Source organism: Vicugna pacos, chromosome 3, assembly GCF_048564905.1.
Source record: "Vicugna pacos chromosome 3, VicPac4, whole genome shotgun sequence".
Lineage (NCBI taxonomy): Eukaryota > Metazoa > Chordata > Mammalia > Artiodactyla > Camelidae > Vicugna > Vicugna pacos.
In genome coordinates, this window is record NC_132989.1 from 32,119,241 (window position 1) to 32,132,656 (window position 13,416).

The following is a 13,416-nucleotide window of genomic DNA, read 5'->3' on the forward strand; positions in this document are numbered from 1 at the left end:
AAATAAATGACTAACGTTTCTTATTAGACATAAATCTTGAGGTAGGGAATGGAATGGTCTTTGCTCACCAGGGAAAATGATGTTCTTTGATTTTTAAAAAGAGTACCCTCTGGCAGTGGGGAATCACTTCCTGTTTTGAGAGTAAAATTAGTAAAAATTGGTTTATCAAAGATGGGGTTATACAGATACAGACCTCTCATATTAAAGTCAGGATGGTCAGGAGTTCACAAAAGCTTAATTAATGGCCTATGCATGGCCAAAAGGGAATGCATTATTCAAAGGAGGATGGTAGTCGTGGAACTTCACTAAAGAGCATTGGAGGGATGGAAATGGGTGGACTTCACTCAGGACCATCCTGATGAGGCGTGCCTGGTCTGCACAGCTGTTCTACTGGAGCTGTAGTTAGTATTCATGTGCCCATTTCATCACTGTAATTGTGAAGCACTCCTGTGGTGAGAGACACTGCTGGTCAGCTGTTGCAATTCCATCAGTGCTGGTAAGGTCTCCATTCTGTGTCACTAAGACCTTCTTACCAACTCTTCCTTAGTGTGCAGCCTAGTTCAGGGAGAGACAGGTGATCAAGAAATGCACATGCTTAGGTATTTGGTAGCTGTGTTTCTCACAGTAAATTATTAAGTTGGCTTGCCTAATCTGTACCTCCCTCTCTTTGTAAGTTGGTTTGCATCAGCTTATTCATGAGGACCTTGTCCCAGGCCTGTGGTGATCACACCTGTGGCGGACCATTCCTGATAGTGCTTCAAGATAGCTCAGTGCTCAGATTTTCCATACTTTGCTTTTACCGCCTAGAACTTTGGGGAGAGAAACTGGGAGGCAGGGTGTAGATATGAAAATTGAGAAAGTAGAGGGAATGAGGGAAAGAATGGCAAGAAGGATTCAGAAGAGAGTACTAATTAAAAGTATCAAAAAAAGAACTGATAACGATACACACGCTGATGAGCAAAACTTACACTGAAATGCATAAAAAGGTAAAACAGGCTGATGGCTTGATAGAGAAACTCTCAGACACATGATAAATTGAAGATCTCAAAGTGTTCATTGCAGTTTCTAACTATTAAGAATATGGTTGTTTACTATAAAATCATTTCAACTTTTCTGTGTTTGGAATTTTTCATGATAAAATTTGGGGAGGCAAAAGAACTAAAGATTTAGTTTCCTTACATTGCCCTTCCCTTAATTCTTAACAGATGGTGTTCAGATTCTGAAATGTCACAACTGTTTGTATTCAGATAAGTGTTGTCCCAGAAACTTTTCTCAAAGTAGGCATTGCTACTAAATAAATAAAAGTGAAAAATAAATGCAAGTTGGTAAGAATGGATGGACAGTGTCACCAAGAAAAATCTTAGCAAACTGCATTTCTGTTCTGACGGGATCACTTGATGGACAGTGTGCAGGAACTCAGTGGAATGATATAGAGCTCCTCAATATCGTTTTCAAATTTCACCTTTTAAGTTAAAAAAAAAACTCTTTTAAAAAATTCTAGTTTCCAGACCACCTTTTTGTCTTTCTCTTACGGTGATTATATGTTCTCTTATTATTGTTTTAACATTTGTCTATTTGCCTTATGATCTGAGAAAGAAACTGAGGATATTTAGTTTGGAGAAGACAGGGTATTGGAGAGTCATGACAGCTGACTTCATGGGGACTTCTAAGGGACTATTCAAGAAGACAGGAAGTTGAGTAAAATAATATTGTTCTAGAGATACTATGACAAACAATGGGTAGAAAACACAAGGAGGCAGATTTTGGCTCAGCATGAGAAAGCACCCTCCAACAATTAGAGCTTGTATCCATAACGAGATAGGATGGATCCTGGCAACGGCCTCCTGCTCTGGAAGAATCAAGCAGGAACTTGATGAACATCTTCAGGCAGGCCCGTAGCCACCTCTGGGAGCTGGGTCAAGAGATAATGGGAGGTCTGGCTTACCCCCAACTTCTTCCACCCCCAGCTTGCCCCAGCCCTCAAAGGGCACAGCACTTGCTCGAATAGACACCTCAGCTCTCATGGTCTCTAAGGTGGGTACAGTTGTCAGGGATACTTTAGAGACAATTCTGGTGTGTGTGAGGTGTCGAGTAAGAAGTCCAAGAAGGCCTCTGGGTCCCTCAGAATTCAAGGATAATGTAACTCAAAAGGTACAAACTTTATTGTTTAGCTATAAGAGAAAGGGGAGGGGAAATTTAAATTGAAATTGAAAGTGAAATAAAGGACCTAGATTGATTCCCTAAGATTTCTGTTGGAATCTTTTGGTTATTCAGATAAATTTCAAAATAGTCTAACGTCATTGTACTTTTTTTTTCTTTTCTCCAGACAAAACTACTGTATGCTATTAATTCATAACTCTAACCAAGCCCTTTGGGCATTTCTAAAAATTCAGTTTGCCAACATTTTTTTTTATTAGTCATAGACATCAAATGATTTCAGTAAGAATAATATTTTCCTTTGCTTTTTTGGCATTCTCTAGCCAGGCAACCCAAGTGTTGTACTTGAATCTCATGGAATCTGTTATGGTTTCCCTGGTAACTGGGAGCACCCCCTCAGTGATTACTGAAAGGATAGGAAGGCTTTATAGCTTAGAGGTAAATTCCTATTACCTTGCTCTTTTCCTACTTCTCCTACAGGCTGGACAGAGGGAGGAAATCATGTATTTGTGCAGTGTTTTGAAAAGGAAATATTTATCTGTATCGCATTGCTGAATAGCTTGCATTATACCAAGTCAGTGGGAATTAGGAATAATCAGGAAACTATTTTATTTATAGAAGAGTTTTGACACAGAGTTGCCAGCACTATTTAAAATTTCTTGGTCTTTCCACACCCTTTGAATCATAGCTTCAGATTCTAAGGCTGGGCCTTGTCAGTTACTGACCATAATTACTGGCCATGAGAAATCAGGCCAGGTACATGACATTTCCAGGCCCTGGGTCTCATTTTTTAGTGTTGGTGATTAAATGATGTAACACATTAATGACAGTACCCAATACTGTGTTTGCAATGTCATGGATATGTCTTTCTGTTTTTTGTCATTATTCCTTGAAAACACATCAGGAAAACTCTAAACCAACCACTAACACACCAAAGTATCTTCTCTAAAGATGACTCTGTCACACTTTACAGAAGAAATTTGTGCCTCATTAGATGTAAGACTTTTGTTGTCTTTTCTTTCTCCTCCTCGTCCTCTTCGTTTTTCTTCTTCTAAATTAAGTTTTCTGTGTGATGGCATTGATCTCCTTGTCCCTTTGTGTGGGTCAACAAAATTTTATGTCCTGCAAACAGACATGCAAATAGCCTTGATCCAATCTCCTGCTAGAGCTGGGCCAATGAATAGGCACAGGAAGCAGCTGCCTTCATGGAATGATATGAGGAGCACTCTAAAGCTCTACCTCTCGCGTCCTAGGGGATCTGTCTTGGGCCTGCCACAGCATAGCTCCTTCCCACTTTGCCTAAAATCTGTGCCATCCAGCCCACATTCATTCACTTAGAGAGCATATATGACAGTGTCTTCAGAGGTCCACTGATAAAATGCTCACTACCAAGGATTACAAGAGAATTTGGTTTAAATACAGAAGATATAAGTAGGTTTCTCCTTTAATTTCTCTTCTGGTAACATCATTAATAATGAAACTGTTAAAAGTGATAGCATTTGGATACAACGTGGCTGAAAAAATCAATTTCACATCTCTTATTTTGTTTTATATGTATACTTTCTCAGGTGAATGTTTTAAAAGTCCAGGGATGGTAAATATGTGCCATGTATGTTTCTTCCTGCTCTATGGCTGGCCTTTGATTCGGGGATCCTTTCACACTTGGTTGCACACATGGCTTCACAATCTTTAACCTACACTCGCAACAGCCACTTCAACAGCTCACTGAAGAAACCTAATTGTCATCTGTATTAGTGTCTCTTTTTGTGGCTGAGAGATCTGAGGTCCCAGAGAGCTTGAGTAGATCTAATCGTGGTCTCTTAGTAAGGAAGTAGCTAAATTGACTTGAACTAAGGCCTTTTGATTCCAGATGCTGATTTTTTTCCAAGGGTAACCTGAGGCTTCACTAATCAATAGCACTATTAATTTGTTAAGTTCTTAAAGGTGACCTTGGATAGTTACAAAGGGAGTAGAAGCAGAAAGACAGTGTAACAGACTTGGTTATAGAAGAGTAGCACTGAAGTGTGATGGCAAGGCATTTATATAGTATGAGTTGCTGTAATATCTTTCAAGGATTTGGGAAATAAAGGAAAGATCTGATGAACCCCTGCTAAGGACTACCCATGCCAGGTGTTGTTCTAAGTGACTTCCATCAGAGTATCCTAAATTGATCCTGAAGATTGGGATCGTTCTATTCTGTTGAGTCATCCGAAGTGACAAAGAGTGAATCAGATGAACCTTTCTTAAAAAAAAACAAAAACTTTGAATGAAAGACAAAACACAAACGCAAAATGTAGCTTAGTCTTCTTGCATTTAGTAAGGTCATGCAGGAACTAGTTGATGCACAGATCCTTAGGCCTCATCATAACTCAGCCAAGAGCCAGGTCCCACATGATTGCTGTTAATATTTAAAGGCCAAGAGAGTCAGACTTGAGAAGTCATAGCTGACACTTTTCAGCTTTTGCAGTATCCCTTCCTTCTGAGTAGCTTATTTTATGTTACAACATGTTAGAGAAATGCATTTTAATTCTGCTCCCCACACCCAGAGGGTTTGGAATTTCTAATAAAAAGAAAACAAAAATCCCAGTAATTAGACAAATATCTTGACTCACCACAGTGGAAGAGGTTACCTATAGTTGGAGCCAAGTCTCAGTTCTTTCCCTTTATGGGCTAAATAATTATTAGAGACAGAGGTGGAGTTTGCCAGTAGAAGTCCTACTTTCCAGAAATGCCTGTATAAGTGTTTATGTAAGAGATGGTACAAATTAATACAAGATAAAGAGATAAACTTTATCTTGCAGTGAATTAAAATAATAAGGTAGAACTTTCTAACAGCAGAATTGTCCAAAAGTTGAAATTTGTTTCCCTAAGAGTTAATGAGCTACCCTTCCTTGTGTGTGGTACAAGGACCATTATTGGGACTGTGCCAAAGAAAAGCTAACACTTACTGATCACTTGTAATATGACACCACGATCAAGTGGGATTTGTTCCAGAGATGCAAGGATGGTTCAGTATTCACAAATCACATATTAACAAAAGGAAGGATAAAAATCACATTATCATCTCAATAGACCCAGAAAAAACATTTGTCAAAATACAACATCCATTCGTGGAAAAAAACTCTCATCAAAGTGGATATAGAGGGAACCTATCTCAACTAATAAAGGTCATTTATGACAAACGCACGGCTAACATCATACTTAGTGGTAAAAAGCTGAAAGCCTTTCCTCTAAAATCAGGAACAAGATGAGGATGCCCACTCTAATCACTTTTATAAATCCATTTCTTAAAGCAAGAAGTGTCTAATTTCTGATCATGAAGTTTTGAACGATGGGCTGACCCCTCAGTATGATGTAGGAAATCAGAATCACTGAATTTTAGATGATACAGAATTGGGTGCAATCATTGGAGACAAATTGTCTAGTCCTTGCATTTTAGAAATGCAAAAGTGGAAGCAGAAAAAAGGACATAATTTGCCCAAAGTCACAGCTAATAAAACTGAAAGAAGCAGGACTCAAAGCCAGGTCCATGTTGCTTTTTGTCCATACGAACTGAGGGGCAGTGGAATGGATGTATGACTGAAACCTGGAGCAGTAATTAAGATCCGTGAGGCCTATGTCCCTGTGTCAGAAACAGCAGTTACTTAGACAGGCAGCCTTCCCTTCATGCCTTCTCTATACAGAGAAGCAGGAAGTCCTGGACTCAGGTCATACTATATGGTACATATAGAGGTTGTGTTTGATAGAAAGAAGAGTTTTTAGGTAATTGAGATCCTCCTAACTTGAAGGAAATAAGCCGGACCAATATCTACCAGCAGATTTGCCTTCATACAGCATTAGAATATCTGTATTCAGGCAAATCCATTTCTGAGATTAACAGGTACTGCTTGTGTGTTCTTTCTTGGTGTGAATGTAACCCTGCCTTGTCATTCTTATCCAGTAAACATTAAGCAAGCTGACAACTGAGATTTTTGAGAAAAAACCTGCAGTGCAATAAATAAGTTTTCAATATTACTAGCTGAGCACAGCATAGGACAAAATTGAGTGTACAGTTGGTCTTGCTAAAAGAAAAGGTAGCCAGCACTTGCTAAAGCCAAATCTACTTTTTGGGCTTACCATCTCAAATCACACCCTGAGAACAGAGGGAGAGGTGCATAATCACACCTGCTGGAGCCTGCAAGGAAGCTGGTTTTCAGTCTGAACCTCTCTGCGGACAGAAAAAGCCCAAAGGGCAAAGCTGTATGTGTAGCAATTTCATTTTCTCAGCCCCACCTCTACAGGTGTTGGTTTAACTGGCAAACAGCCATAAAAAGTGATGTGAGTGGAAGAGCACAGAAACCAGGGGACAGAGTATACAGGTGGTAGAGAAGAATTCCTGCTTCTGCCTGAGGAAAGTGCTGCTAATCTCCTCCAACATAGTGATGAATATCGTGAAGAGGTTTTTCTCTGCAGTGACTTAATTGGGGAGATACTTGTTTTGTTTTCTTTGCTCAGCACTCTTTTTGAACTTGACTAAGGCTGCCTTCTGGGAAAAAATCTGTAGTTATCAGCCATCTGTGACTTATCTTGAATCATACAGCAAAGGCATGTGTTTGAGGACTGGAAAAATTAAGATCCTGAAGCACCAAGTTGCTTAAATCATCTTGAAGGGTTTTTCTGTGTGGTAACGAGAACCTAATGAAGTTAACCTTTCCAGGAAGGATCCCTCTTCTTCAGAAACCCCACTCTTTTCCTGAGAGCAGTGAAATTTTAGGGGATATAAACTCGATGAGTACAAAAACTGGCCTGAAAACAACTTAACAAATCATTAGGAAATCTAAGTAGAGAAAAGGAAAATTATAAGAGCAGAAATGATTCTCATATAGCATGAAATAACTTTCTACAGTGTTCAAGACAAATTTGACAAAACAGCAAAGTAGGAATTTTTCTGTGATAGGTAGTATCACGTTTTAAAAAAACTGCTTTCTTTAAATTAAAATTTTTTTTTTTTACTTATTTTTTGCAGGGGGAGGTAATTAGGTTTATTTATTTATTTATTTTAGTGAAAGTACTGGGGAATGAACTCAGGACATCGTGCATGCTAAGCACGCTCTGCCACTGAGTTATACCGCCCCCGCCCCACAAAACTGCTACTTTCTTAATGCAGAATTAAACTATTTTATAGCAGAAATTTCTAAGTTTAAGGTGAAGTGGACCTGATCTCATATAAAAACCTATGATGATAAAAGTAAGAGAGTGAGTGTATGGATGAGTGTTTTGTAAATTGCTGAGTGGTGTTGTATTAGCTAATATTGATACTGCTATTATTATTTTAGAATCTTTATAAGTAGGACTTCTGGGACAGTGGTTCTTGGTGCTGAATTGTTGAGCAAAGGGCTTTACAGTGATATCTCTTAGTTAAATATTCTGTAGCTACAATTGAATGAGTAATTTGTCAATTCTTTAATTTTTCAATTGCTTTTGTCTGGTATGCCTGGAAACAAAAGTAGTTTCATAAGGAGCAAGAATCTCAAATCAAGTTACTCCCTAAGAAAATTTAGTATTTCCAATCAGGTTCATTGCAAGCCACATTTGATAGTTAATTTGACTAAGAATATTTAAATGCATATGGAGAAATCCCCAGAAATTGAAGCATTGAGCTTGGCTCCTAGCTCAAGTTGCTTGTTTTTTTTTTAACTCTTTTACTTAAAAGGGAGGATTCACTGGAATATTAAACTAATTGAACAATATTAATTCAAGTAGGGAGAATAAATTGCTGAAGCAGTTGGTGGGAAGTCACAACCAGCTGGTACTACTGAGCCGCAGAATCTATGATCTATAGTTCACATAGGCTGTTTTTACCTAAAACCTCAGACCACGTTCAGTAGTTCAGTTATTGCTTCCTAAACATTCTTGTCTTGTTTTTTCTCTTATCAGTTCCTTCTCACTATCCACTGTAATAAAGAGGAAGTCATATTGTAAAAAAAGACTCAGAGGGGACACGAAATGTCACTAAAACTGTGTTCTGGCCTTGGGTTAGAAAAACCTAGTTCCTCAAGGTACCATTGGTACAAAGCAAACAGTTGATGTTCAGGTTAATTACAAACATGTCTTGATGACTATAGATATAACCCAGTGATAACACTGTACTACTTCAGAGTTCATTTGTCCAAGAGCTGCAAGGCAAGGTCATTTTGGGGGTCTCATGGCAAAGACATTTTATCGTCCCCTCCCCAGTTCTGTTCAAATTCACACTGTCTTATGAATGTGAACTGATGATGCATGTGTGATAGATGACATTTTATCTAGTATTGGTGACGTTGTACTCTGTGTCCAATTGAAGATAAGAAAACCATGTTTCCAGCACTGCAACAAAATCTTTCCTTGCTTTTCTTAGCTAAAACCTTGCCGTCTAACAATCATTAACTTAGTCTCTCCTTTGGGACTTTCCTGCAGTTCCTGCCTTTGACCACTGGGGCAACCTTTACCACTCCTCGTATTCCAGCTATGATTTTAGGTTTTTTTTTGTCTTGTCCTCCACTATTTAGAGAAGCTGTATTGTTCATGTCATAAAGCCACATTTCACAGGTGGTGAAATAACAATATTTGGATTAATATATAGTTGTTTTCAGTAGTCCTTAGAACAAAGTTTAATTTCAGTCCCAATGCTGTATGTGAATTGAGTTATATGTATGCAAGATGATGTTGCAAAGGCTTAACCCAATGAAAGAAGCATTTGACACTTGGGAGTAGTATGCGAAGCATCAAGAGTGGGAGGGAAAGGTGTGGTGATGATGGGGACTTTTGCTCTGCAGATATTTGCAAGTTGCAGGTTGCGTATTTTGACAAGTCTAGACAAATGTCTTTGCTATAAGACAAGTCATCAGATACTGATTATTCCTTGGTTTTGTTGTGCTCAAGAGTCTGTCTCTCTCTTATTTCACTCTCTAGCAAGGTGATTTCTCTAATTCCATTAAGAAAGCTGGCAGTGAAAAGACAACACATGAATTTAAACTTCCAAACAGAAATCTTTAAGTAGATGTCAAAGTCCCATCTGGTAGACCTCTAAGCCTGCTCCCATCAACACACCCTTGTCTCTGAGACAGGCGAGGGGAACATGTGAACTGGGCTTAAAGCCACTTGCCTCATCTCTCGTTGGTGACTGGTGGTGTCACACTTTCCAGTGTCTGAGACTTGAGATATAGGGATAATCAGATGAGTTGTTCATCAGAAACAGGTTGAAGATTTCCCAAGTTAGACAAATGATAAATTAACTGTTCTGGTCCTGACCCAGGAAACCCACAAGACCCATAATTGATCAATGCTACTTTAGATGTGAACTTCCAGGTCATCCTTTGTAATTGTGGAAACACCATTGGCTTGACAGGAGACCACCCAGATCTGAAAATGTCACATCCCCAGAAATACATTGTTGGGAAACCCCAGACTGAATCTGATTCCCCATAGATAAGAATGAGGCTGACTTACTGCCAGTCAAGCATCAGTGAAACTAAAGTTCAGGAGATGCACAACAAGTAAATACTTTTTAACTGTTAAAGAGAATTAATAGATGAATAATATGCTCCCGAATTTTGCTCAAATCTGTCGACATCAAAACTGGCATCTACTTTCTCTAATTTCATTTCTATAGTGCCTTTTCTAAACTGACAGTGTCAATCATTGAGTCACAAATGCACTTGGCTTTTCAACTGAAGATTTTTTTTTCCTTTTTGCTTGTGGTATAAAACTCATGGCATAAAATTTATTAGCATAACCATTTCTAAGTGTACAGTTTGATAGTGCTAGGTATATAGTTTGGTAGTGCTAAGTATATACACATTTTTGTGCAGCCAATCTCCAGAACTTTTTTATCTTTCAAAACTGAGGCTTTTATACTCATTAAATAACAGTTTATCATTTCCCCTCTCCTACTTCCTGTTTCTATGAATTTGACTTCTCCAGTACTTTATATAAGTGGAATTATATAGTATTAGTCTTTTTCTTATTGACTTATTTCACTTAGCATAATGTCCTCAAGTTTCATCCATGTTATAGCATGTGTCAGAATTTCCTCCTTTTAAAGACTAAATGATATTCCATTGTATGTATATATTAGATTTTTTTAAACATTTTTTATTGATTTATAATCATTTTACAATGTGTCAAATTCCAGTGTTCAGCACAATTTTTCAGTCATTCATGGACATATACACACTCATTGTCACATTTTTTTCTCTGTGAGTTTGTATATATTAGATTTAGTTTGTCTGTTCATCCATTGAAGGTGTTGCTTGCAGCTCTTGCCTCTTGTAGAAAACATCTCTTGAAATAGCGATCATAGTTGTAAAATCATTACACTACTTGTGTTTTCTAGAAAATTGAAACTTTTAATTACAAATTGCATTTTTATTTACTAAAATGTTTGTTTTTTGTTTTTGCTGTCAACCAAGTACGCTGGTCCTAAAGTAGGAGATCATTCAGAAGCCACCTCAGATATTATTAAATGATTTTGGTTAAGACAATTTCTATCACAGATTTCTGAATTAGGCATTTCTTTTATGCCTTACATAGGGACCTCCTCCTTTTTCATAAAGGAAAGGCCAATAGTACTATCAATATGACTTACAATTCTTTTGCAAAGGAATGCAGAACTCCACTGACAGACAAACAGGCCTGGAATCATTAAGCAGACAGAACTCAAGAGTGCAATAGCATAGGAAACAGGTGCATTCTGGGAGCTATTTAGTGGTTATAAAAGGAACACTGAGGAGATGATGATTATCAGACAAGCTCATTCAGTGCTGTGCCGCTTTCTTTCATTGACTCTTTCAGAAGGGGGCTGTTAAGGCTTCCCCTCCTGCTCTCTAGGTTGATATCTGCCTATCAGACCCATCTGAGATGCTTTTTAAAGACACATCAACTAAGCTTCTCTCCAGTCCTACTCAATCAGAAGTGGAAAGAGTTTGGGCGTGTGCTGGTAATCCGGTTTTTAAGGTCTCTGGTTGGTTATGATGTGGACATCTGTATAGGTTGACTGGAGGAGTGTCTCTAGACCAGGGCCAGGTGCTGGCCACAAGGACAGTGGGAGAGTCCCGTGGACATCAGTGTGCTGTGTACCTGAGGGCAGGCATAAGTGTGAACTGGAAAAGTGAGGACAGTGGCAACTATAGTAAGCTGCAAATGAGGAGGTTTCCGTGGGGGCTTGGTCCACTTAATGTCTGCTGTTTTTTCTTTAGAAGGCCAATTGCAGCTGTAGAAAGAAAGAAATTAATTGGAGCAAAGGATTCTCTGGTGTTGGAAATCACACTATGCTGTGACATTGCAGTTAAGGAATTTGTGAAGTACATCAGCTTCCTTTCTTAGGGTAAATATGAAGGGATAGTAATCATGGTACCAAACTGCATCTAACCTTTCAGAGCACTAGCATTCCCTGCCTCCCTGACTGGGACACAAACACCTTAATCCTTCTGATTTTTATCTCCCACCCACAACTCCCTTGAAACTCTTTGCAGGTCATAGCAGCTAAGGATAATCCCCATACCTACTTTCACACTCACTGCATTGTTCAAAGTTATTTCATCGACTTTCATAAGCTTCAAAGAAATCTAGCAGGAAAATTCTAAGTCCTGTTCCGAAGTCTGTTAACAACACAGTAATCTGAGGCAAGTGCCTTGATGTTCACGTTCTCTAATGACAAATGGAATTTTTTAAACCACTTCAGGGTTTACGTATGGGTGAATTAACTCATCCTGATTAAATGCTTTGAGCCTCAAATGTTCACAGTGAGGTGGGGAACAGACACAATAAAAAGGATACTTCAAGAAAATCTCCCTTTTTTAGCTTTAAAATTATCTTTTTCTTTTTTAAAAGCAATTCAAGTTTGTTTTTATTTTTTAAAAAAGGAACCTGTGCTTCTTAAATGCTTTAAATCCCTTGATAATCCCTGCGTGCAATTAACACACACACACACACACACACACACACACACACACACAGCAGAATAGAAAAAGAAACATCATTTTTGTGGCACAAAATACCACAAGGTCTTTGCTGACTAGCCTAATTTTTGTGCGTTATAGGGGGAAAATTTTACGGGACCTCAGAGTACTCCAAGGTAACTCTGAAGTATTCTAGTGTATGAAAAGGAGGAATCCTAAATTGTCTGAAAAGGTTTAATGTGGAGTATAGTTACTAGACAGTCTTTGATCATTCGTATTGTTTCTGTTTATTTTTTCTATCTAAACCTAGACTCACACTGTGCATACTTTTAAGGAGAGAAAATATGATACCTAATTGCATCTCTGTTATTTTTGCTGTCTTTTTATTTTTAAATGAGGCTGTTATGACTGTCTTCTATGAAAGAGTAAATGAGGGAAAATCTGTAAATTAGATAAGAAATTATACTAGAGGTGGTATTTCTGTCAACCTAGGAAAGCCAAGCAAGAATATCAACAAGGGTTGAACGTTTCTGCTGGACTAATCCCAATTTTCCAAGCACATACACTATTGGAAAACTTTTTAGTCTGAGACTTCTGAGGACGTTTTTCTGATAGGGTCAAACATTTCAAAGTAGATAAAATTTTAAGAAGGAATCAAACTAATTGTAAAGAGCTGGCTTTCTGTGATTCTCTGTAATTTAGTTCAACAAACATTATCTGCTATGTGCCAGCCTGTAAGCCAGACACTGAAAATACAAAGATAAGGTATAATCCCTTTTCTTCAGAAACTCTTGTCTTGTGAGAAAGATACATACTAAAGTTGCCATGTAATGTTTTATAGTGGAGTGTGTATAGGGGCCTTTGGGAGCATGGAGGACGGATCTTTAGTCCTGCCTGGAGGGTCAAAGAAGGTTTCCTGGAGGAGATATTGCCTTAGCTGAATTTTGAAACATGGATAGAAATGAGATAAATTAGGAAGAAAGAGGTACATGGCCAAAGTCATTCCAGGATGCACAAGACTGAGGTTCATAAACATTGTCTATGTAAGAAACCTCATGAAGTCAAGCTCAGGATATCAAGGTGAAAAGCAAGAGCAATAAAGGGTGGATTTTGGATGATCTGTCAGGTAGTTTGGGGAAGTTTGGAGTTTATTTTCCAGAGAATGGAAGAATTTGGGGCTTGGACAAATGCATGCTATAGATAGATCACCCTCATGGCCTGAGGTGAGTAGAATTTTAAGGGAGAAAGTCTAGATACAGGGACTTCAGTTGTGAAAGCATTTCAGTAGTCCACGTGAACTGGAGAGTTACAGGAAGAAAAAAATATTTAGGAAGTAAAATTT

At 38.3% G+C, this 13,416-nt stretch overlaps 1 protein-coding gene and 1 long non-coding RNA gene across 8 annotated transcripts in view; one reads left to right on the forward strand and one right to left on the reverse strand.

The window, feature by feature from the left end:
* Positions 1-13,416, forward strand: part of LOC107034508 (uncharacterized) — a 340,267-nt gene that overhangs the window by 72,546 nt on the left and 254,305 nt on the right. The gene's annotated exons all lie outside the window — the stretch shown is intronic.
* The window catches only part of CCDC192 (coiled-coil domain containing 192), a 175,509-nt gene that overhangs the window by 56,482 nt on the left and 105,611 nt on the right, over positions 1-13,416 (reverse strand). The window lies entirely within an intron of this gene.